We start from the raw sequence: 26439 nt of genomic DNA, 5'->3' as shown, positions 1-26439 counted from the left end.
ATAATAACATTGATAATGCCAAGCAAATGGGATCTTTAGCTTACAAAGCATTTTGGACAAATCACTCACTTTTGATCCTCAACTTGTGATGTCAACAACTTATGAGATTGCTTAGGCAAATATCCACATTTACAAAGGAAAATATATAGGGTTTAAAAGGACAGATGAGTTGCTTAATGACAACGAGCTCTTAAAAGGTGCAGCCGCTTCTGCTGCACACGTGACTGGCTCAGAGGAAGCAGCAAGGCAAACAGAACCTTTGCCTCAACCATGCTGTGCAGCCAGAGTGGGTGCCAGAATGTGCACCTGTGGGCTCTAGTCTTCAGAGGATAGAAGAGCCCTCAGGCCAAAAGACATATCTGCCATGATTTTATGCAAGACTAAAAAGGTATAGTTAGCACTCTTTTATGGGATGTTTTCTTCCCACTTATCCAGTGCCATTGGTAAATACTGTGAATTTTTATTACTCAGAGATAGGATAAAATCCTGATGATTTTCCATGAAAATCATGGTTGTGTCTCTAATCTGGTCGTGTCCATTTTTTTCAGCCCCCTAAGAACTTCAATATCTATAAAGGTCTCAGTCCTGATCTGGACCTACCAGGATTTATGGCATTTTTTTCTGTTGAAAAATCTGTGAATACAATCAGTTGCCTTTGAGCTGGCTTCCTGGAGCTTTTTGCTTATTTAAAAATATGGAAGGGAAATGATGGAGATCATGGACCACTTTACTGAGACTGAGTGTCTCTAAGAATGGGTAAAGAAGTGTGGTTCTGAACCCCACAAAACAGGCTCTCATTGGCAATATAGAACTCAAAATTGTCACTAAATTTTGCAATCTGATGAGTAGGAAAGGTAGAGAGACCAATAAAAAAGGTGGAACTTCAAATCAAGAAACCAGCACTTAATTCCAGAAACTTGGTTCCAGTAACATTGGCCAGTGAGTCCTCTATCCTATCTAATAAAAGAGTAATATGCAAATTGACCACACCTCCGCTATACCCACAAGCCATAACCACCAGCCAATCAGTAGTGAGTATGCAAATTAACCCAACCAAGATGGCTGCGGCCACAGAGAGAGCAGGAGGCTTGGGTTTCCCTGGCAATGGAGGAAGCCAAGCTTTCTGCACACCCTGGCGGGCCCAGGCCTCCACTCAAGGCTACAAAGTTTCAATTATAGAAGATAAATAAATCCCAACAAAAATGGCTGTGGCCACAGAGTGAGCAGGAGGCTTGGCTCTGCTCAAGGCTATAAAGTTTCAATTATAGAAGATAAATAAATCCCAGATACCAGGGTTGCCGGGGGGCGTGGCCAGCCTGCAAACCACCACAGGCCCCTGGCCCAGGCCACCCCACGCCCCAAGGGAACCCCCACCCTAATCCAGGACACCCTTCAGGGCAAACCAGCTGGCCCCCACCCATGCACCAGGCCTCTATCCTATCTAATCCTAGCTAATAAAAGAATAATAAGCAAATTGACCGTCACTCCAACACACAATATGGCTGCCCCCATGTGGTCAATGATGACTGCCCCCATGTGGACACAAGATGGCCAGCAGGGGAGGACAGTTGGAAGGTGCCAGGCCTGCAAGGGAGGGTAGTTGGGGGCGATCAAGCCTGCAGGGGTGGGTAGTTAGGGATCAGGCCAGCAGAGGAGGGAAGTTGGGGGTGACCGGGCCTGCAAGGAAGGGCAGTTGGAGGGGACCCAGGCCTGCAGGGGAGAGCAGTTGGGAAGTACCAGGCCTGCAGGGGAGGGCAGTTATGGGTGACCAGGCCTGCAGGGGAGGGCAGTTAGGGGCAAACAGACTGGCAGGGGAGCAATTAGGCATCAATCAGGCTGGCAGAGGAGTGGTTAGGGGGTGATCAGGCTGGCAGACAGAAGCAGTTAGGGGCAATCAGGAAGGCAAGCAGGAGAGCAGTTGGGAGCCAACAGTCCTGGATTGTGAGAGGGATTTCCAACTGCCCATTTAGGCCTGATCTTACCGGGATCAGGCCTAAACGGGCAGCCGGACATTCCTTGAGGGGTCCCAGATTGGAGAGGGTGCAGGGTGGGCTGAGGGACATACCCCTGTGCATGAATTTCATGCACCGGGCCTCTAGTCCAATATAATATCCTTTGAAAGTCTACAGACTTCCACCCTTCATTTTGGCTTGAAGAATTGGACCTGACATCTTGAGAGTTATTTTTTTAAATTTTTTTATTGTTATTACTTCAAAGCCCAGTTAATATCAAGGCGATATCCCTAATACCTTGGTCTCAGGACACTCACAATCCAAATTAATGTTTTTTTCCATAATAATAATTCTGCACTTACAAAATATTTTCATATTTATGATTTTACTAAGTCCTACATTAGCCTTTTGCATAGACAGAGGGATTATTGTTGTTGTTACCATCATTCCCATATTGTAGATGAAGAGATAAGTAGATTAAGAACGTGATCCAATGTCACATAGATGGTGACAGAACCACAATTACACCCAGGTGAGCAGGGGACCCTACTCATGTACTTCAGTAACCTTGTGGAACCTCATAGATTTGCTCTATGACAGTGATCCTCAGCCAGGCTCTAGAATTACCTAGCAGGCTTTTTAAAATATAGGTACTTAGATATCTACTTTAGTAGTCTGGAATAGGGCCCAAGGATGTATTTCTCTGACAAGTTTCTAGGCAATGCTGATGCTGCCAATGACCATTCTTTTAGGAGCCCTGTCCTACTGATTGTATGCAATAACTTAATGGAAATGATACATTAAAGCAAGATAGTTAGACAAGAAGGAAGTTTATTTTGCCTGATGCTTCCTTCATGCTGTTTATTTTCTCTATTCCTACCTTTCTGAGGAAAGAACAGAACAAATGTGGGATGGGGGCTAGCAAGAGAATATCACATTGTTTAGAATGAGTTTAGACCTTTTGACACTCAAGATTGAACAGCAAAACCCTTCAGTTTGCTTCTAACTAGAATCTACTGTTGTTCATTATCTTGGAGATATGATTGCCCACCCTCTAATGAAGAGCCACTATAAGGCTGGACATGGGTAAATATGATTAGATGGAGCTACAGACAACTGATCCATTAACTAACAATCTTCAGATAGATACTTCCATGTCAACCTAAAAGGAAGTTCTTAAGGGCCAGAGGGCGAGCCCCATTATTGGCCTATCTAAGTCAATACTTTTCTGAAGACTGGTAAGAAGTTCTTGCATCACAAGCTCAGTTTGAGTGAACAAGGTCGTATGTCAGCTTTTTTTAAAGCTAAGAAACAGTTCAGCTGTGTTGTGAGATAATGTTCAGATCAAGGTAGGGGAATCTGGTAGGGCTGGTTCCTCTGGAGGTTCTAGGGCAGTGGTCGGCAAACTCATTAGTCAACAGAGCCAAATATCAACAGTACAACGGTTGAAATTTCTTTTGAGAGCCAAATTTTTTAAACTTCTTCTAATGCCACTTCAAAATAGACTCGCCCAGGCCGTGGTATTTTGTGGAAGAGCCACACTCAAGGGGCCAAAGAGCTGCATGTGGCTCGCGAGCTGCAGTTTGCCAACCACAGTTCTAGGGGATAATTCATTTATTTGCCTTTTCTAGCTTCTGAAAGCCATCTGCAATCTTTTGGTCATGACCCCTTCTACAAATAACTCCAACCTCTTGCTTATGTCATCACATCTCATACTATTAGCTCTGATCCTCCTGCCTCTCTTGAGAACCCTTGTGATTACATTTAGAGGATACCTAGATAATCCAGGATAATCTGCCCATTTCAGTACCCTTAATTTAATCACATACACAAGATCCCTTTGCCATGTAAGGTTCTGGGGGTAGGACATGGATATCTTTTGTGGGGTCATTATTCAGCCTACCACAGTCCCTTTTAGTGTGTTTATCAGACTACAGTAGGAATATAGTACCCCTTTCTCAGCCTCAGAATGTAAGAGTTTCTTTAATAAAATATGTCCTAAAGGGGAGCAGCAGGACTATGAGAGACAAGAGTATGATTGTGAAAAGCGTGGAAGCAGGAGCAGGAAACAGCAGAACCTGGTTCCAGTACTAGTTTTGCTTCTACCAAGTTGTGTGACCTTAAGTTTATTCAGTAAAATATCTCTGCCACTTAGTTCTCTTCTATAAACTAAAAAAAAAAGACGAAGAAGAGAGAGAGAGAATGTCCTGAATACCTTGTAGGTCTAAGATTCTATGCTTTTATAAAACCTATCAGGCTGTTTCCAGATGACACTGAAATTTAAAACCAAGTGATTACTTACCTCTAATAAGCAATATAAATTTTTTCCAATTTTCTTGTGAATACAAAATTCACAAAGTAGGTGGGATCTCAATACCAGATATCAAGCTGTATTACAAAGCCACTGTTCTCAAAACTGCCTGGTACTGGCACAAGAACAGACATATAGATCAATGGAATAGAATAGAGAACCCAGAAATCGACTCAAATCACTATGCCCAATTAATATTTGACAAAGGAGGCATGAACATACAATGGAGTTAAGATAGTCTCTTCAATAAATGGTGTTGGGAAAACTGGACAGATACATACAAAAAAATGAAACTAGACCACCAACTTACACCATACACAAAAATAAACTCAAAATGGATCAAGGACTTAAACATACAACGGGAAACCATAAAAATACTAGAGGAATCCACAGGCAGAGAAATCTCAGACATATGCCGAAGGAACTTCTTCACTGATACTGCTCCTAGGGCAATGGAAACTAAAGAGAAAATAAACAAATGGGACTACATCAAAATAAAAAGCTTTTGCACAGTAAAGGAAACCATCAATAAAACAACAAGAAAGCCCACTGCATGGGAGAACATACTTGCCAATGATATCAACGATAAGGGTTTAATCTCCAACATTTACAGGGAACTCATACAACTTAACAAAAAGAAGATAAACAACCCAATCAAAAAATGGGCAACTGATCTAAATAGACACTTTTTGAAAGAAGACAGAAGGAAGGCCAAGAGACATATGAAAACCTGCTCAAAGTTACTAATCATCAGAGAGATGCAAATCAAAACAACAATGAGATACCATCTCACACCTGTCAGAATGGCTATCATCAACAAATCAACAAATGGCAAATGCTGGTGAGGATGCGGACAAAAAGGAACCCTCGTGCACTGCTGGTGGGAATGCAGACTGGTGCAGCCACTGTGGAGAACAGTATGGAGTTTCCTCAAAAAACTAAAAATGGAACTCCCATTTGACCCAGTGATCCCACTTCTAGGAATATATCCCAAGAAACTAGAAACACGAATCAGAAAGGATATATGCACCCCTATGTTCATAGCAGCACAATTCACCATAGCTAAGATTTGGAAACAGCCTAAGTGCCCATCAGCAGATGAGTGGATTGAAAAACAGTGGTACATCTACACAATAGAACACTACGCTGCGTTAAAAAAGAAGGAGTTCTTACCATTTACAACAACATGGATGGAGATGGAGAGCATTATGCTAAGTGAAATAAGCCAGGCAGAGAAAGATAAATATCAATGATCTCACTCATTTGTGGAATATAATGAACAACATAAACTGATGAACAAAAACAGATCCAGAGACAGAGAAACATCAATCAGAACGTCAAACCTCAGGGAAGGTAGGGGACGGTGGGCGTAAGGGGGAGAGATCAACCAAAGGACTTATATGCATGCATATAAGCCTAATCAATGGACACAGACAACAAGGGGGTGGGGGCATGAATGGAGGGTGGGGGTAATGGGGGAATAAGGACACATATGTAATACTTTAATCAATAAAGAAATTTAAAAAATTAAAAAATAAAAAATAAAGGGAATGACAAAAGGCATTACAGAGAAAAAAAACAAACAAAAAACAAAATTCACTTAAATTTTGAATTTTAAATGTGTTACCCAAAGACTTCTTGCTGTTAAATTAGTGGTGAGGCTATGAAAATTGCCAGTACAAGTGCTTTTTGCTAGCTAATTCTTAAATATCCTACACAATGATACTACTTTAATCTAAGCATCACATCACTAGTCTTAGGGTAATAGTATACCCCTTTCACATATTAGAGAGAATAAATTGCAATTGCATATAAAGAACTAAGAGAATTAACAGTTGTTGCCTCCAGCTTTTTTGAGATATCATCTACCACCTTGGGTAGGTGTGATACCACGCAATACATTAAATATGCCAAGCAGAGTGCAAAGACCTTGTCCCAAAAATCTGTCTCAAGGCATGAGTGACAAGTTAGAAGTCGTCACTGAGTGACTGCTGTCATTATCACTGTGGTCAAAGAGGTGGTAAAGGACTGGCATTTGATTCTTCTTTAATTTAAATTTAATTTGGCATGGAACTGGACCACTGATTCTCAAAAGGAAATAGGCTAGTTTGATACAAATCTCTCTACAGCATCAGAGTTATCCCACAAACACCAATTTTAAATGATGATTTACAGAGGGCCACGGAGAATAATTTGGAGGAAGTTTATAGGAAGGAAAGGTTTGAGAGCTTAACCAGAAAAGGTGCCTGAAAGTAAATCAAATTATGGCATACGTTGAATTATGGCATTTATTATTATGTGCGGAGTATGCATGGAATTTTGAGCTGAAAGCTGAGGAAGCAAAGGTCTAGAAACTCTCATGCATAGTAAATAAATTAACCCTTTATTCCCTGACTTTCTATACATCCTGTATTTGGTGACTTGTTCATACAAATGTACTCTGAAAATGATGAAGAAACCATGCTCTGCTATGGGTGCATTTAACTAGTTGTGTTCATAATTAAAATATATGCTTCGAGGAGATATTCTTTGGTATCATATAGACACAGTCTTTTCAAGTATTTCAAAGGCCAGCTTTCTTTGGGAAAAGGAGAAGTGTTTTGTCTGCTTATGACTGACAAACTTCCTTAAACTTATTAAATGGGGATCCCTTATTCTCTTCTCCTATGAGTTGAAGATTAATCTAATGATATGTTTGGCAAAGAAGAAAACCTGCCAAATAAGTCAAGGTCTAATAATTGGATTAATGACTGTTCTAAGACCCATGGGTTCAATATACTGTGCCATTCAGGACCTATTCTCCTCACTTCCTACTTTAAAAGATCACTTTTCATTGCTATTTTTCATGCTGGAAACTACATAGTATCAGGAAATGAGCTTATCACGAGCTGGTTACAACTCTTTAAATATCTGCCCATGAAGGAAAAAAAAAATGACTGGAATCCTGTCACCAAGAAAATGGTTTAAAAATCTGTTTATTTCAGAGCCACACAAAAATCTTAGCTTCAACTAGTTATCTTTATTTTGCAATGACTTTCCTTCTTTTGCCCATTAATTCATTTACCACATGGCTGCTATCCACTAATCATTTAGGAAAAAAGAACACCCTGTGGATTATGCAAACCTTAAATATAACTACATGTTTGTGTGCGTTCATGTGCTTTTCTAAAGAGCACATTTGTGACAGGAAGTGAAGAATGGCATGGTCAGGGAAAAATTAAAGAGACACGATGTAATTATCTGAACTGGAATTAAGCCAATTAATAACCCATGTGCTAACACTACCCTCAAAGTGTTGAAAATGCCTTCAGATATTTCAGTGCCCTGGGTGGTCATAGCCAGTGATCTTCACCTCATCCATTTTCAATACCACGCAGGGACATGGCTCAGCCCAGCTTCTGGGCAAGGGCTGCCACCCAAAGTGAGCTAGAGAAGAGGAACAGCTTGTACAATCCAAGAGCAGGGTTCTCTCAAGAGATTGTGCACAGATTTTTACTTATTTTTTAGTGAAATCAAAACACTGGTATTGTATGCATTTGCTCATTTATTCAACTCATATTTACCAATACCTACTGTGTGTCAGCCCAGCATCGTGGCTGAGGATGAGGGCTTTGAAGTTAGTCAACTGGATTTTATCTCCAGCTCCACACTTACTAGTTGTGTGCTTTTAAGCAAGTTACTTAACCCTTCTATGCTTTGATTTTCTTTTCCACGAAATGGGGATTTGTAGCACCTAATTGATAGGGTTGTTGTAACACTGAAGTTCAATAACAATGCGGAAAGTACTAAGCGGAGTGCTTAACACAAATCAAGTGTTCAGTAATATGTTGATTATTGTTATCATTATGAGCCAGGAAATATCCCAAAGTCTGGGAACAAGGGATCACACAACCCTGAGATGATCCTTGAGTGTAGATTCTGGAACTTTGGGGTTCTAACCTTTATAGTCTATATTGCCAACTCTTTCTAATAAAAGTTCGTATATGACATCCCTGCTTTGCTATGTGTGTTCATGTCTTGTACCTGCTGCTTTGATTAGAACACACTCAGCACATCCAGAGTATGCAGTTCTGCAGATTTCCAACCTCATGTCAAGCCTTCCTCAATAGTAATCACCATGTAATGACCAGCCATGGACTTTATATATGTTAGTGCATATCATCCTGAAAGCAACCTTATGCAATCAATTGTATCACTTTTCGCAAATAGGGAAACTGAGTCTCTGAGAGTGTCTGCGACTTAGGCAATGTTATAATGATCTGACCCCAAAGCGCATTCTCTTGTTCCCTCCGTTCACCCCGCATGCATTTAGCAGGCACTTCACTGCTCTGCCCTGGGCTCTTGCCTGTCAGGTGCTCTGAGACCTGCAGGAGGACCCACCAGTGTCAAAATCACTGACCACTCCTTTCTCCAAACTGACTGACTGTGGAGCACGTGTTTTAGACCTGCCGCAAGAGCCATGCTTAAAGAGGTTGGTGTGCAAATAAACTAAATTACTCTGGCTTTGACTTCTCCCAGATTACTTGCCTTTGAGTGGGCTCCCAGGTGTCTGACATTTTTTCAGTTTTATTCTCTCACCCTAAGTAGCAACATCATTGCTGAAGCATGACTGAGAGATCGTTTTCGCTTTTCTATGCTCTGTGATTCTTGTTCTAGGACGAGAGACTTAATCTCTCCAGTAACATCTGATGGCACTGTTCTCTTCATAAGCACCTCTTTCCCCCTTAAAGAAAGTACCTTCATTTATCTGTTGTCAAGAGGGAAATCCTTCCTGAATATGATTATATGTGTCCCAAAAAAAGATACCATCAAGTACGTGGGCAGATACTACAGTTTCCCCTTTCTATTTTAGTAGCTCATTTCAATTGAAATATATCGGAAAAGTCGCCCATAGCTTATCTTTCAGGTAGAACATCTCAGCCGTGATTTCAAATGACACTGTAAGCTGAAAAACTCAATCTCTTTCACCCACAGTGTGCCTATATTTTTTAAAATGAGTTGTATGAGAGCACCACATCTCTTTACATGGTGACATATAGCACATATTCACGGAGAGAATTGCAAATGCTGGAAGAGGTCTTTGTAGATTGATGCGCTGGCCTTTGCCAGCCTGGAATGCCATGCCTAAAATCTGTCTCAGCTACACCTTGCTGAGACGGGGCCTCTACAAGGTTATAATTTTTTGCTTTTCTCTGAGAAGGAATTAAGGACTTGCATTCCTAGAATTCATAATGGACAAAAATATTGCTACTTAGACATGTTTAAAAATTGGAGGTTTGTGCACCAGCTGTATAGATGGAGGAATCGTGTTATTCACAAGGGTGATTTTCATACCTGTTGGGCCAGAATCTTTAGAGAGCTGCAGGTTAGCTGGTGTTCGGGAAAGAGCTCTGCCTTGTGGGCTGCTTGAGCTGGGTTCCAGTGTCGTTGGCATTGCCTTCATGATTTATGAGCCCCAGCCTCTGGGCCTCAGTTTCCTTATCTGCCCGATTAGGGCGTCAGAGAGATGGATCTCTGTGGCTTTGCCTGGCTCCGGGATCCTCTGGGTGTGTGAATCGCCTTCGGTGTCTGCCATCGCCTGCCTTGCCAGCTCTGTTTGTCACAAAGATTAATCCATTTTAACTGTACCTTGGAGTGCTCCCGAGAGAGGAGACTGGATGGATTGTTTTGCACCTATTATTGCATCAGAACTTTTGCCTTTTTAGAGGAGATCGTGCCGTGCCTAAAATCTGCCTGCCTCTCTGCCCACTGACTTTGTCTGCGCTGCTCTCTTGCCACGGTGCCGCTTCTTCCAGCATCCATCTCCCTCCAAGATCTAGGCTCAGCAGCCGGCTGTACCTGTCTTGTTCTCTGCAGCATCTGTCTGCTGCACTCCTAGACGATCCTTAATAAACTTTCACACATTACACACAGACCCTAATTTGTGGGCACCTGCACGTAAATATCCACCGTTCATAAAACTAGGGGAGAACACTCACTCCATTTTTTAAAAAGACCTCTATCTAGTGCCATTTGTATTTGCACTTTTTGTTTAGTTGTAAGTTTTAATAGTTCCCCCTTTGAGGATTTGTCAGTACGAGCAGTATTGCTTATCAGAACACACCAACAGTCTTTTTGTAATATTCGCTTTTCCCCTTTGGTTCAGCCGAGCCTGCTGACAGATCATTCAAATTCAATTGTTTTATGTCTAAGCCGAACAGCTAATTAAAGTGGGGATGATTAACCTGACTGGCAGTGTCGCTCTCCCTCTCGCGCTCTCTCTCTCCCTCTCCCTTTCTCTCTCCCTCCCTCCTGTTCCAATCAGTCTTTTCTCACACTCTCTCTCCCTCCGTGTCTCTCTCTCTCTCTCTCTCTCTCTCTCTCTCTCCCCCCTCTCCCCCCTCCTCTCTCTCCGTCTCTCCCTCCCTCAGTTGGTCTCTCTCTCTCTCTCTCTCTCTCTCTCTGTCTCTTGCTCTACTGTGTTCTCTCTCTCTCTCTCTCTCTCTCTCTCTCTCTCTCTCTCTCTCTCTCTCCTAAACGTGGTCTGCTTGCTGATGGCAGAATGGCACTCGGAGATTTGTGCATTGTGTCTGGTTTCCTACGGGCAGGCTGACCCAGTGCCTCCAGGGACTTATCAATAGACCACTCAGAAGAGACACAGACAGGAGAGAGGAGGAGGGGTGGGGGGAGAGAGAGAATCAATATCAAGAATAGAAGGAGCTCCGAAGCCATTTTTTTTTTAAAGAAGTATCGGGACTTGGGAGAGGGTGACAAAGAAGGTTTTTCAAAGAGGCAGTGGAGGAGGTTCTAATAAATTTGGAAGGAAACAGTTCCCTGTCTTGGGAAAAGGAGAACTCCTGACTGATTAGCATTCACACCAGGTATGAGATGTTCGCTACCCCTTATCACTGTGTCGCAACCAAGATGGAAAAGCCTTTTTTTTTTTTTTTTTTTTTTTTTTTTTAGGAGACCGAGGGAGCATGTATTTTGCTGTGTTTGTTGTTGGGGGGCAAGGAGGGTGGTATGAGATCTGTGGGCATTTGTGTATGGGAGCAGAAAGAATGGAAGCAGTACAGCGGAGGTGGAAAAGAGTATGGAGTGGGTTCCTGTCTTTCCTGTCTTTGTGCACCCCTGGGGGGTTACCCAAGTTCATTTCTAGCAGGTGGATTTAGACGGGAGTTACTTAACGCTTGACCGCCAGTTTTGAAAAAAAGAAAAAGAAAAAAAAAAAGCTACTTCCTATGTCTATTAAAGGAAGCTCCAATTCATCTCTCTCTCTCTCTCTCTCTCTCTCTCTTTCTCTCTCTCTCTCTCTCTCTATCTCTCCAATTCATATCTCTCCCTCCCCTTCTCTCTCCCTCTCTCTCTGCCCCCCCCCCCCCATCTCTCTTCCCCTCTCTCCCGCTCCCTCTCTCTTCTTTTTTTCCTCTTCTAACCAGACAGCGGGAGGGTTCCTGGCTCCCAGCCAGCCCAAAAGCCTCTAAGTGTTTTGCACTTGTTTCAGGGAGTAGCTGCCCGGGGATTTTTCAGCATTTTCACTAGAGAACAAAGAGTTCTTTACAAAGGGAAGGGGGGTGGGGGGAGTCAGCTTAATGTCTGATATATGTTTTTCTATTTTTATTAGTTTTTTGCCTAAAAAGAAAGAGACGGGAACAGAACATTCACTCTATAAAGACACAAAGACCTTCAAAAGAAACCCAGTTATCTTTTCTCCCCATCACCTCAATATATATACATAAAAAATAAAAAGGAAATAGACTAATTAAGTTGGGTATGTTGCTCTTTTCTCCACTTTTAATCTTTCTAAACCCCACTGTCCTATGCTCACTCTATGCTGTTTTTTTCCTACTCACAATGAAAGTTGTTCAGGTTGCATCTCCTCAGACCCTCTCTTTCCCTTTTCCGGGTCCCCAAATCCCGTGGAGGACAGAATGAGAGTCCACCGAGTGATCCATTTAGTGTTGAGAAAGTCTTCTACTTTTGCCACTTGGGCAAAAAGTTCATCGTGGATTTGGGGTTCCCAAAATACCAATGGGGTACAGTAGTTCATTCAGTATCACAAGTTTTTGCATTCATATGTTTAAAAGGTACCACTTGTGTCACTTGTCAGTTATTCAGAAAGGTACGAAGTGAGTCGATATTTGTATTTTATTTTTGTTTCTATCTAATTACCTAAATGACAAAACCCCCAGAGTGGTTACTACCCCATCCATGATCCATTAGTTCAACTGAGATTTCCCAGTGATTCTGACCAGGGAGCTTTGTATTCTCCATCCGATATTTTGCCTCTGCATGTGTATTTTTGCCGTGAATTTGTGTTTGTAGCAAACATTCCAGAGTGCTTATCATTTTCAAATTAATGATCCAACAAAAGAAAAAATTATCAGCATATGAACTGTATGTGCAAAATATAGTAAACAATCCCATCTTTTCTATCTGCTGTACATTTATATCTTTATACTAATATTTTTGAAATACATACCCAAGAAAAGGCTTTCTTTCTAAAAGTTCTCCTAATGCATTTATATTTCGATTGTCATTTGGAAATTGTTTTGAGGTAAATAATAGACACAAAACTGAAGAAGGGGTAAATTTATAAGCACCAAAAAAATTCTTATATGTGATGTGCAGTACCTAGCCACAGATAACTGTTTTAGGAACTAGCTACAGTGATTTCAAGATTCAGAAACTCTTTGTTTTTACTCACTGAAAATATATTTCTGTCCTTGGGAAGGGAAACCGTAGAGAAAATTGAGATATATACATGTTCCCCATATTTTTTAGAATGCATTTATATAATTGCTTCTTAAGGGTGTAATTCATATCAAGGCAAAGTGTAATGTCTAGTCAGTAAACCCTACCCTACTTGCTGCGAGGTGTGAGCACCTTACGTTGGTAGTAACTTGATAACTAGTTTTTTGGGGAAAACCATACTATGTATGTGTTGCCTCAGTAATGATCCTTCAAAGAAAAAGAAAAAAAGCAACAAGAGTTAGGTGGCCAGTGTTTGCATTTGAACTCACTGAAAGACATTAGAATTAGGGGAACTTTTGGCAAATCCAAAATTTTCTAGGGTAGCTCACTTCTTACTGTTGTGTGTTTTCTTCAGGAAAATTTTTGTATTGCCTTCAGACTTTTCTATACTTTTGTAGAGATTCCAAATGCTTCTAATAATGCTGGAGGAGAAAAAGATCTTTAAAGAGAAAGTCACCAAAATAAGAAAAAAGAAACTCAGTCTTTAAAAAGTTTTATATTGAAAGCAAGAGCTTTTTTCCCCCCTATTGGCTTGTTTCTGATTTTTCCCCCCTGAACTTTTTTGTTGCTGTGGGCTGTTATACATGCGTTTTTGTTTTTTTGTGTTGTTTTTTGCTTTTTTTGGGGGGCGGGGGGTGTCTATTTTTGATGTGACCAAGGAGTGTCTTTGAAAGGGCAGAGGGTTGTGGTAAAAGGCTGCTTCTGAAACCTGCATCAGCCCCTCTTGATCCCAACTCAGTCAGCTCCTATCAGCTGGTTGTGCCGCCAGGAGGACAGTGAAAAGTGATAGCTGTCATTCTGGGATTCCTCGTGGATCTGACCTGAGAGTAACACATTCACAGTCGAGGAGAAAAGGGAAAAAAAATAGAGGAGGAGGAAAGAAAAGCTCTTTGAGCTGCAATACACTGGCCCTTTCTTCCTGTAGGCAATCCGCTCCAGTTCTTGGCGACGTGTCCTGCACTATCAGATATCATATGACTTTTTATTTAGATTCCTTTTCGGAGAATGGCCTGTTTGGACTCTGTTTGTTTTCTTTTATTTAATTTCCTTCTCCCCCTCACCCGCTAGTTTTGTGTATCTGTGTGTGAGAGAGTGTATGTACGCGTATGCATATGGGTGTGCAATTTTTATCTTTGTTTTTGTTCTGTTGATCTGATGCTTTATTTGAGGACAAAGCTTTAATTATTTCAGTATACTGGCTTCATCATTTGCCAAAAGAAACCTCATTCTAGGCTTTTTGGGGGGTCAATTTTTAAACACATCCATTAACACATGAGGCTGGAAATCCTAAATGCTTGCTAGTCTGGTCCCTGGCCCACTCCCTCACCTGGATAGAACCCTCCCCCTTGTCAGCATGCACAGTGGTATAAGTTAGGAAACACCTGTGCTGAGTTGCGAGGGAAATAAAAGTAGAAGCAACTTCTTCAAATCAGCACTCCTAGTTTCACTTTAATAAACTTTTTTTTTAATCATTGATTTTTTTTTTTTACACCCTCTGCTGAGCTTGAAAGCATCAAAGATACTGAGAGATGTGTCTGGGGAGCTTTGGTGAGGCCGGCTGAGCACCCCTGGAAAGTAGAGCAGGGGCTGAAAGTCATTCAGAGACTTAAGAATTAAGTGAGAGATTTAAATAAGATCTGTGAGATCTGTGGGGCATGCAGGGTTTGGAGTGGTGATAGTTGGTAAAATGGAATACTTTAGGAGAACTCAAGGAGGAGAAAGAAATTCTCAGCCAGGGGTACCAGGCATTCCTACTGCAATTAACACTTTAAAAGCCATATTTAATCATTTTTAAATTTTACATAACACGAGATTTAACCAGTTGGTATGCCTTCCTCTTCATGCTTGCTATGTAAAAGCAGAGGAATTCTACTGACATTATTATGGGGTTTCTCCTAGATTTTTGATGTATTTCTTTTTCAGTTTTGAAGAGAGTTCAGATTTTAATTAGCAAAAGAAAAACGTAACTTCCCTAGGTATGCAAATGTGTGTCTATATATTATTCTTATTGCTACATAACTTTTTTATATGTACATAATATATCCTGTTTGTATCAGGATTTTTTTTGTATAGTAAAAAGTAAGTCTGCCTTGAAGATTCAGATGACCATTGCATTCTTTAAAACCCGTAGTTTTTAGTTCCTTGTTACTTTCTCTAAATTTCTTTCTTTCAGACCTTAAGTTTCTAATGCCTTATCTTAACCGGGGGGTGAATTTTGTTGAAAACTTGGAGGAAAATCTATTCCACCCCTTTAAGAGTACCCAAAAGGGAAGGGAGAACTATTTTTCGTTCAACAAAAAATTTTAGAAGCCTTTTTTCCCCCAGCGGAAAACTCCAAAACAGCTTTGTCTCAGAATGTTAAACTTGGCATGGATCAGAAATGTGAGTTTTGCTTTGTTTGAGGAAATTTGTTTTTGAAACAACAATGTTATAAATATTTTTAAATTGCCTGCTGAGCATGCGCTGTCTCTGACTTTATTCATAGTTTTAAACACACACCGAAGTGCAGTCTTCTGAATGGCCACAGGTAAGGCTGTTGATTTGTATGATCTTGCTCAGTGCCACCTTCAGTGAGTCTTCTCAGTTTTCCAGAAGGGAAAAGGGCGAAAGCTGAGTGTAGACCTGGACTCCCTCCTAAAAATCATAGAGCAAGAGTAGATTCCCTCATTAAGGCTTGCACTTTATTCTTAGGGTAAGTACTAATCAACTTTCCTTCCTTATAGGAGTCGCCTGTCTTAACTTCTCGGCTTAATACTAACAGAGTACGCTTTAAAAAAAAATAACTCAAGGAGGTATTTGAGTGAGGTAGAAAATTTGCAGATTTTTAAGGGCATCTATTGTGCATAAATTTGGGGATATGAGAATTTGCCAGTGAAATGATAGCAGTTCTGTGCTTACAGAGCAAAGATGTGCTAGTCTGAACATGCCTGATCTCATCTAGAATCGAAAGCTAAATCTAGGTGGGCCCGTAATAATACCAGAAAAGAAACACATGTATCTTTTGTGCAACTTTTTTTTTCTTTTTTAAGCCAAGCTTCCAGAGGGAATGACAAAGAAGTAGGTTCTCTCTTGCTTAACAAGTAGTCAGACTTTGCTTCTGGAGCTAGATATTTCTAGTTGTTTTGTTTTGTTGTTGTCATCACTGTTGAAGTATATTTTTTCTTGTCAGTGATTGTTAACATTTTCCATTTTTCAGAATGCTTTATCTCCATTAACTCCATTTGATGTTTCCTCACTTGGTTACCTTTCTCAGGTCTGCGATAACCCTCGCAAGCTTTGCAATTCTTATTGCTTCTTGCCAAAATATATTTGTTCATTAGCTGTTTGTTATAGTTATGGTGCAGATATTGTTTTTCAGGCCTTTAAAACTATCCAAGAATATTTTCATTTTGAGGTGAAATTTCTCAGTTATTTTTGACTCAGAATTGAACTTGTCTTGCAAAAGCTTGAAGAAAATCCAATTAGCCATTTTTCAAGAACTAAATATTCTAATAAATGCAAATGATTTTTTTTACAAAGTACATATTGATATGCAATGCTTTTCTAATTTGTTTTTCTCATGCTTTAAAACAGAACCTGAAAATTTAATGTATTTTTTAATAAAAAGAAAGAAATCTGCCAAGTTAATGCTGATATTTTAAATGCCCAGTTTAAAATAATTCAGTTTTTATCTCTATGCAACATACCATCTTTCGGAGTAATTCATTAATACTTGGTACAGATATACATACATACACACAGAGAAACAAATCCACTTTACATTTATAGTAATTCTATTATTGCATAAAAGAAGATTGATTAGCATTAATGCAAATTTTTAATTTACTATATTTTTATTTTTCATAATTTAAAAATCCAACTGTTGCCTCCATCTGATTATTTAACATATGCATATACTTATTAATAACTATTTATATTCTAATGATTTATCTTAATTTATAAAATATTTGTATAAGTCTTATACACTCCTGAATATTATGCAGCTATATTAACGTCCAAGTTTATTCAGAACAGTTTGTTTTGTTCCATATATGTTACTGTGTTTAAAAGTCTTTTACTTTTCCAATCTAGAACGACTATGACCATTTTTTCTTGTTTGTGATCTCTATATGTCTTCAGTATTCTGAAGAAAAACTTTCTAACCTCATAATCTGGAAAGCTTTCAAACAAGTGGGAGAAGTAATTTTTACCTTGCTACTCCCTGGTCTGTCTGTTTGTTCTCACTCACTGTACCACCCTCACCACCAGCAACCCTGAAAAAACAACAGTAATAAACATGATATGATTATTTTTCTGATCACAGAATCAGGAAATACCGAAGAAAACTATGGCATATGAAGGAAAATGCCAAGAGCTTCTCCAATAAGATCAGCTGTTTTCATACTTTTTTTTTCTTTTTCTGAATTTTGTTTGTGACTTTTTTTGGCTTGCTGAAGCATATCCCCATAATCTTACGAAGCCACAGCAAATTCCCAATGCCACAACTACACTGTGCAGCGGGGAGAGCCCAGGCGCGCTGGTCCTGGTGGCTGCAGACATCCGCAGCGGTGATGCAAGGCAGGCAGAGTAAGTCGGCTGGCTACTCTTTGCTTCTTACCTGGACTGCTCAACTGGGCAGGTGGAGTGATTTTCTTTCTGTCGCTTTTCCCTTTAGCTATCTAGGGTTTTTCCTTCAATAACCAATGGCTTTCTACCTCTTTCCAAGGATGGTTTACATAGCAAAGCATCCCATTTTTCTTTTATATTGAGACATGGAAAACTTTGGAGACTGGGAAGGGCAAAGGAAAGGGGCTCAGGCTATCTGGGAAATATTCAGTGGCATCAGACTCAAAGCCCGGTGGTTTTGGTCTGTAACTTTTCTGTTCTCTCCAAAACCTCTGAGAGGCAAAAGTAGTGAATGGGATAACTATGGGGTACAAACAATGATCTAACTGATTCAGTAGATGGAGCTCTTACCCCTAAGTCTGTATTTAAATTATCATCCCACTCTGGTTTGTGGGGCTCTCTGCTTTAAGGTGTGTTCAACTACACATATAAAATCAAGGCAGTTGAAGAAGAGATTTCCTGGCACTTTTCAAAAGAGTTCATGAAGCATTTGTTCTAAGACCCAAAAGAGGGCAGGGGAGAAGTAAAGACAGGGTGGAAAATGAAGTTTATAAACCTAAATTTCTCCCAGTTTGTTGATATTCTTAAGTATGAAGTTAAATCCTCACACATATTATAAGAACATATAATAGTTTGGTTGTGTTCATTGAAAATCTTTCAGGCTCTCTGAACTGTGCAGATCTCCTCTCATTTGATCCTGCAGAGGAATCTTAATCCTACAATGCAATTGTTTCATCCAATTAGTCTGCAGACCTGGCTGAAATGTTACCGGTTCTGAATTGTGACAGTGCAGAGGAGGGCAAAGCAGCTGTGTTAGTAAGGTGCCTTTAGGAAGCCAAAATATTTTCAGCAGTAAGTGAAAATATATCTGCAGTATCAGGTTTAATATGGAAAGAAGTGCTTGTTTCTTTTTTTAATTAATTGAAATGAATAACCTCCATGAAATTTGTGTCAGTATTATATTATTCTCAGTACCAAGATAATACGTTTGATTGGGTCTCTCCCTTGTTTCAGAAGGGAAAATATATGTATACTGTATGTAATAAATTATCTTCCTTATTTCTGTGTCTTCTCACAGATTGGAGATATTACTGAATATCTCTTATTAAATCTTGATAAGATCATTTGGCCAAAGTAGAACTGGCTTGGCTTTAGTACGAAAAGAAATAGCATTTTTAAAGGACTTGGATTTCCTTTGCATACCACGTGTCTGAATCTGTTACGGTCCAGGAAAATAGAGAGGATGAGACAAAATTATTCCTAAGCAGCCGCCGTAGGCCAAACACTGAAACAGTGCCAACCTGGACCAATCAGGCCGGCTTCTCAGAAGATACATGCCTTTGTCAAACACTTACATGAAGAAAAAGAGGGAGGAAGCCCTTGACATTGCATTCGTATGGATGACTCTTCATTAATTTCAATAAAGTCGATGGTAATAAATTCAATGATTTTTTTATTCTTTTGTAAAGCAGAAAATGTGAATTTTCTTGTCCAGCTAAGGATCTCTAAATGTTGCATTGTGACATATTTTAAACAAAACTATCCTTTTGAATTTAACCTACTGAAAAACTTCTCACAGAGAGCATAGAGTAAAATTGATGGAAACTCAAAATCAATTCCAAACCCATTTCTGGCATGATGAGAATAACATTTGTGCTGTGTTTAAAGCAGTTTAAAACAAGAAAATGATAAAATGATCAATATACTTGCAGCCAAAAATAACCAGGAGAGAATGATCTGCAATCCATTCCCAGATCTGAGACCCTACACTTCTGACTGAACATGAAAATAAACGAATATATCTTTTATAAGGTGACATGATAAGCCTTATAATATAAAGCACTGCCGAGATGCCAAGCTTTCAACTCTATTTAAACTATGTTTTCAGAGTTTAGTCAAACAGAAATTCCTAGACTTAAACTATTGTGGATTTATTTATTTATACATAACCTGACCATAGAGACAGCAAAAGCTAAGGAATATAGAGACTGTCACAGTGAACTACATTGCCATTCACAGTCTATGTACTCTACGTACTCTATTTTTTTTTCTTAAAAACGTTTAAACTACAAGCAAAAAAGAATATTTTAAGCTATAGCTGAAAGAGAATTAGTCAATGTAGAACAGCCTGAACATTTCTTTAAAAATACCTTTACTTTTGACTAATTTATTAAGTTCAGTACACACATAAATATAAACCATGCATATTTTATGCTTATTGCTGCAATAGATTGAAAGACTAAGTTAACTAATAAATTTTGAAACTGTGCATTCAAAGTCAGTGAAATGCCCTGTCCAGGCTTATCTAAAACCTCTCTAGACTTAAGATTTTGCCCCAGTGAACTATGTTCTACCAATTTTTCCAGAGTATGTAATGGGCTATCTATTGATTAGACCAAATAAAATTATCCTCTGGATGAAGAAATCCTACCTGAAAAATTAAAATGACAACAAATTGCATAAACACATTTAATTTGGTCGACCGAAGGTACAGTAGGAATGATGATAATTCTAATAAGCACTGTAATGAATGTAACTACAAAAAGCATGTGTGATTACATCAATAAGAGTAAACTCAGTGGGCAAGGTCAGAAGGATGAGACACAGGAGCCATGACAGAGTGGAGGCTAATGATGAAAGTTACTGGAGATGTTAAAGTTTGTGGCTGGCTGCAAAATTCACAGATACCCAAAAGAAGAGCCAACCAATTTTAAAAGTAGATAGATAACACAATACTTGTCCCTATAGGATGTAATCAACTATAGAATTCAGTTTTGCAGAGATCATTTTGCCAACCTCACAAGCTTTGACTGTCCAGTGTGAAAATAATTGTAAAGGGCTGTTATGCCCATCACTTAAAGATTCATGTTAGTGCAATTGTTATAGGAGCCTGTTCATTATTGTTTGATGTTGAAAAGCTCTGCTTTAAGTGTCAACAAAGCAAATGTCAGCATCCTAGAATCATAATCATTGCATCTTAGAGCTTGAAGGAGCCTTAGATATTTCAATATGTGTGTGGGGGTGAGCAAATCTGCCAGAAAGAAATATTGGGATATCTGATATAGGACTACGTAGAATTGAATATTTTACAATGATTTGTATTTGGCAACACTATCTAAAGAAAAACTTAAAAAACAGAGAGAGGAAAGCTCTACAAATTCATTCTGTCTGGTGGTGCTATACGTTGATTTCTATGAACCAGGGGTTCTACACAGGAAGAGTGGTAGAATTTATAGAAAAGCACAAGGTTTTATTTTCATCAAAAGGAGCAGGGAGTTCAGCAGGGTTAGAAATGCTATTAGGGCTTAAAACATTCACTTTGCCATAAGAAAACTTAAACTGAGAAGTGGCAAAAGTTTCTCAAGACATGAAAGGCAAATTGTACTTCATTTTACGTTTTCTAGCTATTACACCACAAGCCTGACCCCTAAAACAGATTTATAAAAATAAAAAGTAGATGATATTTCAGAAGTAATTGAAGAACAAAGCAAAGGAACCAAGTCCTTAGGGTTTCTGTTTCTGTACCAATTACCCCACATTAGATAGGGCAGGAGCAAATATGTATGGTAAGGATGGGCATTCTGAAATATAAAAGGAAATGCATCCAGATCATGTACTCCCTGTACACTCTCTGCTGCTAACAGTGCTCCCCAACCCCCATACTCCCTCCAAGGTAACCTTGTATCTCATTTCTCTTCTTCCCTTTACTCCCAACCCCCAAAACAAAGAAAAGAAAGAAAAAAAATCAAAGAAAATTAAAAAAATTTTTTTGAAAAATTATGGTGAGACGATCTTTTAGAAAGAACTTCTTAGAAATCATCCTATACAGATCAGTGTATCATTTTATCTTTTCAAGGTATGAGTTCTAATCAGATGGTGCTGATTCAACAAGTTCAGACACATTATAAACTGGGCTACTCCTCATTTCCTAAACACGCACCACATATGTTAACACGTCCCATTCCTTTTCCCCTAGTGCAGTGGTCGGCAAACTCATTAGTCAACAGAGCCAAATATCAACAGTACAACGATTGAAATTTCTTTTGAGAGCCAAATTTTTTAAACTTAAACTTCTTCTAACGCCACTTCTTCAAAATAGACTCACCCAGGCCGTGGTATTTTGTGGAAGAGCCACACTCAAGGGGCCAAAGAGCCGCATGTAGCTCGCGAGCCGCAGTTTGTCGACCACTGCCCTAGTGTTTCCAAATAGGAGCAAATTCTGCCTCCTGTATTTCTATAATACTCTACCTTTTAATGGCTGTTATCATATTTTTAGAGATTACCCATTTGTGTGTTTATTTGTAATGTGAGGAACTTGTCTATGTAATTTTGGGCAATGCCTTTCAATTTCACCGGGCCTCACTTTCTTCATCTGTAAATAGGAAAATTATAACTACCTTGCTGGGATACTGTAAGAATTCCAAAAAAAGGAGTATATAAAGTGCTTTGTACAATGACCAGCACATGGTCATCATTCAGTATCATTGTTGGTATTACTACATACTAATGTTATTAATATTCCCTTGCCCCTAGTTCTTTCCCAACAATATTCTTCTTGAGGTCATAGATTGATCTTATTGAGGTCACTATGTCCTCAAACAAAAAACACAATGACTTTTACAAAGTAGGCACTGAATGAAAATGCATTCAATCATTTTATGCAAGTCTATTACTTCCTACAAAAAATCCTAAAATCCTTTCCTGGAAGTTTAGAACAGTGGATGGTCATGGCCAGTGCCAACCTGTGTACACCATGACAGATACCAGTATTGCCCACTGTCGACTGTCAGTACCACCCTCTCCTCTCTTACAGGTACCCTCCAACCACTTAGGATCGTTCTTTGCAGCATCCCCAGAAGTGTCAGCTTATAGTTCTGGCTCATGTGATTAATGAGCTTGTTATATCTCTGTCTGTAGCCTGAACTAGAAACTTTCACTTTGGAGAGCAGGTCAAGATATTGAATTTAATTTTAGTTGCATCTGTTATAAGCCAATTGTGTATTCATTACATTTATAGATTCCCTCTCCAGCCATATATTTTCATGGCTGTTGAGAGCACCTGAATCTGTGTTGAATGTCCTTAGATTTTACTTTGGGGACCTGAAAATGAAGCAATGAGACATTTTTGATAGCTGGCTGTCATCTTTGGCATTTCTTCCCTTTAGCGTCTAATCTGGTCTGTTTGAAGAAGGGGGCAAGTATAGAATTTTTATCTGACTTGAGTATGCATGGTAATTCTGTATTAATGAGGTCTGTCGTCGAAGCAGTCCATCTACACCTTTCTGTTTTTCCTGTCATACAACCACATTCAATGGAAATGGGAAACTTCTGAAAAGTGAAAATGATAAGGTAACTTGAGGCATGTCAGGGTAGAGATGTAGCGTTAAATGCACAGGTTTAGCTGTAGGCAAGAAGGGCTACAAAATGGACTCGGTGTGTATGTGGACCTTGCCGGTCTTTTGAGGTTACAGTGAATAGTGAGAAAATTAAAAAGGGGCAGATCACATGGCCATGGCCAAGGAGACGCTGACAGCAGAGTGTGCTCAAGTCGGAAGAATTTTGCATCTTAATCAGCCAGAACTTCCATTTATTTGCGAGTGAGCTGGTATTTGTGAGGGGAACAAGGTCACATTTAATAAAACTGGTAATTCAATAAAGGGTTCTGACTTCACCAGAGTAATGGTGTTGGCATCAAGAGGAGAAAGTTTTGCAGATTTCTGTGTGTGCACTTGCTGTTACTGGTGTTCCTGGTGGGTGGCTGAATCATCCTGATGGCATTCAACAGGAACCAGCTGCTGAGAATATTAAAATGCAAGCATTTATTCCTCTAGAGAGACAGTAGCATCTGCAAAGTTTTCCTATCTCGATAGTGCAGATAATCCCATGGAGCATTCTCTAGGAGTTTTAACTCTCTATTAATTTATACTTTTTTTTAAAATCATTATTGACAGTATCTCAGGTTCTAACTGGAGAGATGAGTGCCTGAGCTGCACCAGGTTGGAGATGCAGATAGTGAGCACTTGGCCAAGGACAGGTGTTACCTCTTGGGCTTTACCTGGAATTTATGATTCTCTAGAGAAGTTGGCATCCCCTCCCCTTGGCCCGTCCTCATGGCAAAGAGCTGCCCGTGTCCCAGTCCTCAGTGAGCTCCACCAGTGGCCTGGAAGGGTCTTGGGTTTCCCCCACTCAATACAGGCTGCTTCTGAGCTCTCCTTTTTACATGTAAAACTTGTGAATTTGTTGCTTTCTTAGTGTAATTTGTCCTTGTTTTGGGTTTTGTTTTTTTGAGCTGGTATCAACAGTTGGGGGGAAGGGAGGAGCAGAAAGGAGGTCTGAACTTAGTAATCTACTGTCTTTTCCATCTCAACTATTTATGAATAATGTATTGAACTGATGGAAAAAATGTTGAATATGTTCATTATGAATTATATTCACCGGTGTGTTGCCTAGAATATTAAAGAGCAAAGCAGTTGCAGCATAACTAGTTTCTTACAATAAATGTGCTGGTAGGACAGAGCTCTGTACCCTTGCCTATTCCACTGTGTGTCGTCCCCAAACACACGCTACATGTCAGAGTGGTGACTGCAGACCGGGTACCTGATGGCATGAACCGGGACATTTCTTGTGGAGTCTGGGTCCTAGACAGACGCAGCTTTCTTCCTCCCTTCCTCCTTTCCTACCTTCCTTTCTTTTTAATCCTCACCCAAGGATATGCTATTATTGACTTGAGAAAGAGATAGAAACATGGATGTGAAAAACATCTATCAGTTACCTTCCCAACTGCCCCAAATGCCCCGAATGGGCGTGGAGCCCACAACCTGGGTTTGTGCCCTGACTAGGAATCAAACTTACAACCTTTTGGTGTACCAGAGGACACTCCAACCAACTGAGCCACCTGGCCAAAGCCTGAAGCAGCTTTCTTCAATGTGTTGATAGTTCAGTCTCCTTCATGAGAAATCCCTGAAGCCAGTATCACCCAGCAGATGGTACTCAGGCTGTTATTTTGCAGGGTTACAGTGCTTATCATCAGAAAAGAAACTTTTAATTCTGCCCCTTCATTTTAAAAAATTAGGTATGGATAATTAATTTGTTGGCAATGTTACATAAATGAGTAAGAATGGCAGCTATTCTCTAACAAAGTAACTTACATTTAACTTCAAAATTCATTATATGTTTCTCTCTATTTTCTCACAATTACATTTTGTTCAGGACTTATTAAAATAAAGCTATGTTTTTTAAGCATTTACCAGATAACATTTGGAAACATGAACCAGAAGCATGAAAAGAGACAAAGAATCTGGGATTTTTTAAAAATTCACCCAAATAAACAACAAAATAAGTAACAGAGTTAAAAAACATAGTTTTTCCCTGACCAAATAACAGTTGGACCCATTTTTAAAAAATCAGATACAGCACTGTAAGTGGCATGCAAAGAGGTACCGAAATAGAAAAAGACTATCTGAGGTCAAGAATGTGGAGGACGCAGCCTCCGGCCCAGGAGGGAACAGTTCAAGCTGAAGCTGTTCACAGAAGGAGCAGCAGAAAGCCCTGCCCTGTCTGTGGCCCCAGCAGGGCAGCAGGGCCTGGATGAGTGAGCTCTGTTTCCCAGAAGCCTTTGCTGCATCTGTATCACTTCAGAGCCAATGGACTAGTTCTTCCGAAAGAGGAGTCCCAGACCTCACACGTACCAATGCCATTTCTCATCGTGACATTAAGTCAAACTCACTGTCCCAGCGTCATTTGCACTCCAGAGGTGATTTTTTTTCCTTATGCTCTCTTTAAGAGCTGAAAGGAGCAAGTATAAACTTAGAGTAGCCACATTTAGCAATAGTTTATCATCTTAGAGGAGAGGAAGAGAGAGGGAGAGAGAATGTATGTGAGAGAGAGAGGGAGGGAGAGAGAGAGAAAGAGAGTGGAAAATATTTTCTCAGGAAATTGCCCGGCCCAACATTTAGACCAGGTCGCTCAGAAATAAGAATGGCTCCCCAATTCCAGGGGTAGAACAGGAGAGCGGATGTGGCAGGATTTCCCCACAGAGCACATCACTTAACCTGTCTGTGTAATAGTGTGTTTGTTGAATAAATATAAAACCATCTATCCTCATCTCCTTCAAGGCAGTATTGCCAAGGCTGATTGTGCACATATATATAAATGGTATATATTAGAGTTGTCTGTTTACAGCAGGGGAGAATGATTTAAAAATAAATGAATCCAGATTTTACACATGCATCTGTTGTGAAGGTCAGCCATTTCCTTTTTTAATGTTAAAACCTCCTCTGCTAATTACTAATTGTTACAACACTTGTAAATAATGACTGTATCACCTCTTTGATATGGAAGAATATTTTTTAGAAATCTAGGCATGATTATAGAGATCCAAACACATTTCCATCTACTTATGAACCCTACTGTCTTACTCAAGGAAGTACGGACTTATTAAGCAAAATAAAAGGTTAGTTTTGCCAATAGATATCTAAAAAGAATCCTAAATCAAGGTCTAGTATCAACATATAATTCTGGCTATAGAAGTGAACTGGTTCTCTATATTAGACACTTGTTTTTTAGAAAATGGGACAAAGATACATGGCAAGGAGACGCTAAGCCTCAGCCTACACAAACATCCTCGGCAGCTGCTTAGCCTCTGGTCTGTCCAACGTGAATCAGGCTCAGTATATATAAAGGCCCTAAGATCACTGGAAAAGAAGCCACATTTATCTATTTTGTGCTGCTGTTATTCTTTTGATGTTCCTCTTAGCTATTTGATCTCTGCTTTCTATATACAGAACTCAGCGGAATGATAATGACATGAGGAGGGCATAAATGTGATTTTTTAGACAT

At 39.7% G+C, this 26439-nt stretch overlaps 1 protein-coding gene across 27 annotated transcripts in view; it reads left to right on the top strand.

The window, feature by feature from the left end:
* The window catches only part of ZBTB20 (zinc finger and BTB domain containing 20), a 913066-nt gene that overhangs the window by 772641 nt on the left and 113986 nt on the right, over positions 1-26439 (top strand). The window contains exon 1 of one of the 27 annotated variants that reach the window (XM_080655547.1): positions 10773-11123. The exons of 25 other annotated variants lie outside the window; for them this stretch is intronic. The gene's annotated coding sequence lies outside the window, so the exon portion shown is untranslated. Of the gene's footprint in view, positions 1-10772; positions 11124-26439 lie in introns of those variants that run through there. One more of the 27 variants, XM_080655545.1, reaches the window with a different exon arrangement.

Source organism: Plecotus auritus (genome assembly GCF_963455305.1).
Source record: "Plecotus auritus genome assembly, chromosome: 2".
Lineage (NCBI taxonomy): Eukaryota > Metazoa > Chordata > Mammalia > Chiroptera > Vespertilionidae > Plecotus > Plecotus auritus.
Note: the sequence above shows the minus strand (reverse complement) of the source record. Positions and strands in the feature narration are given on the sequence as shown.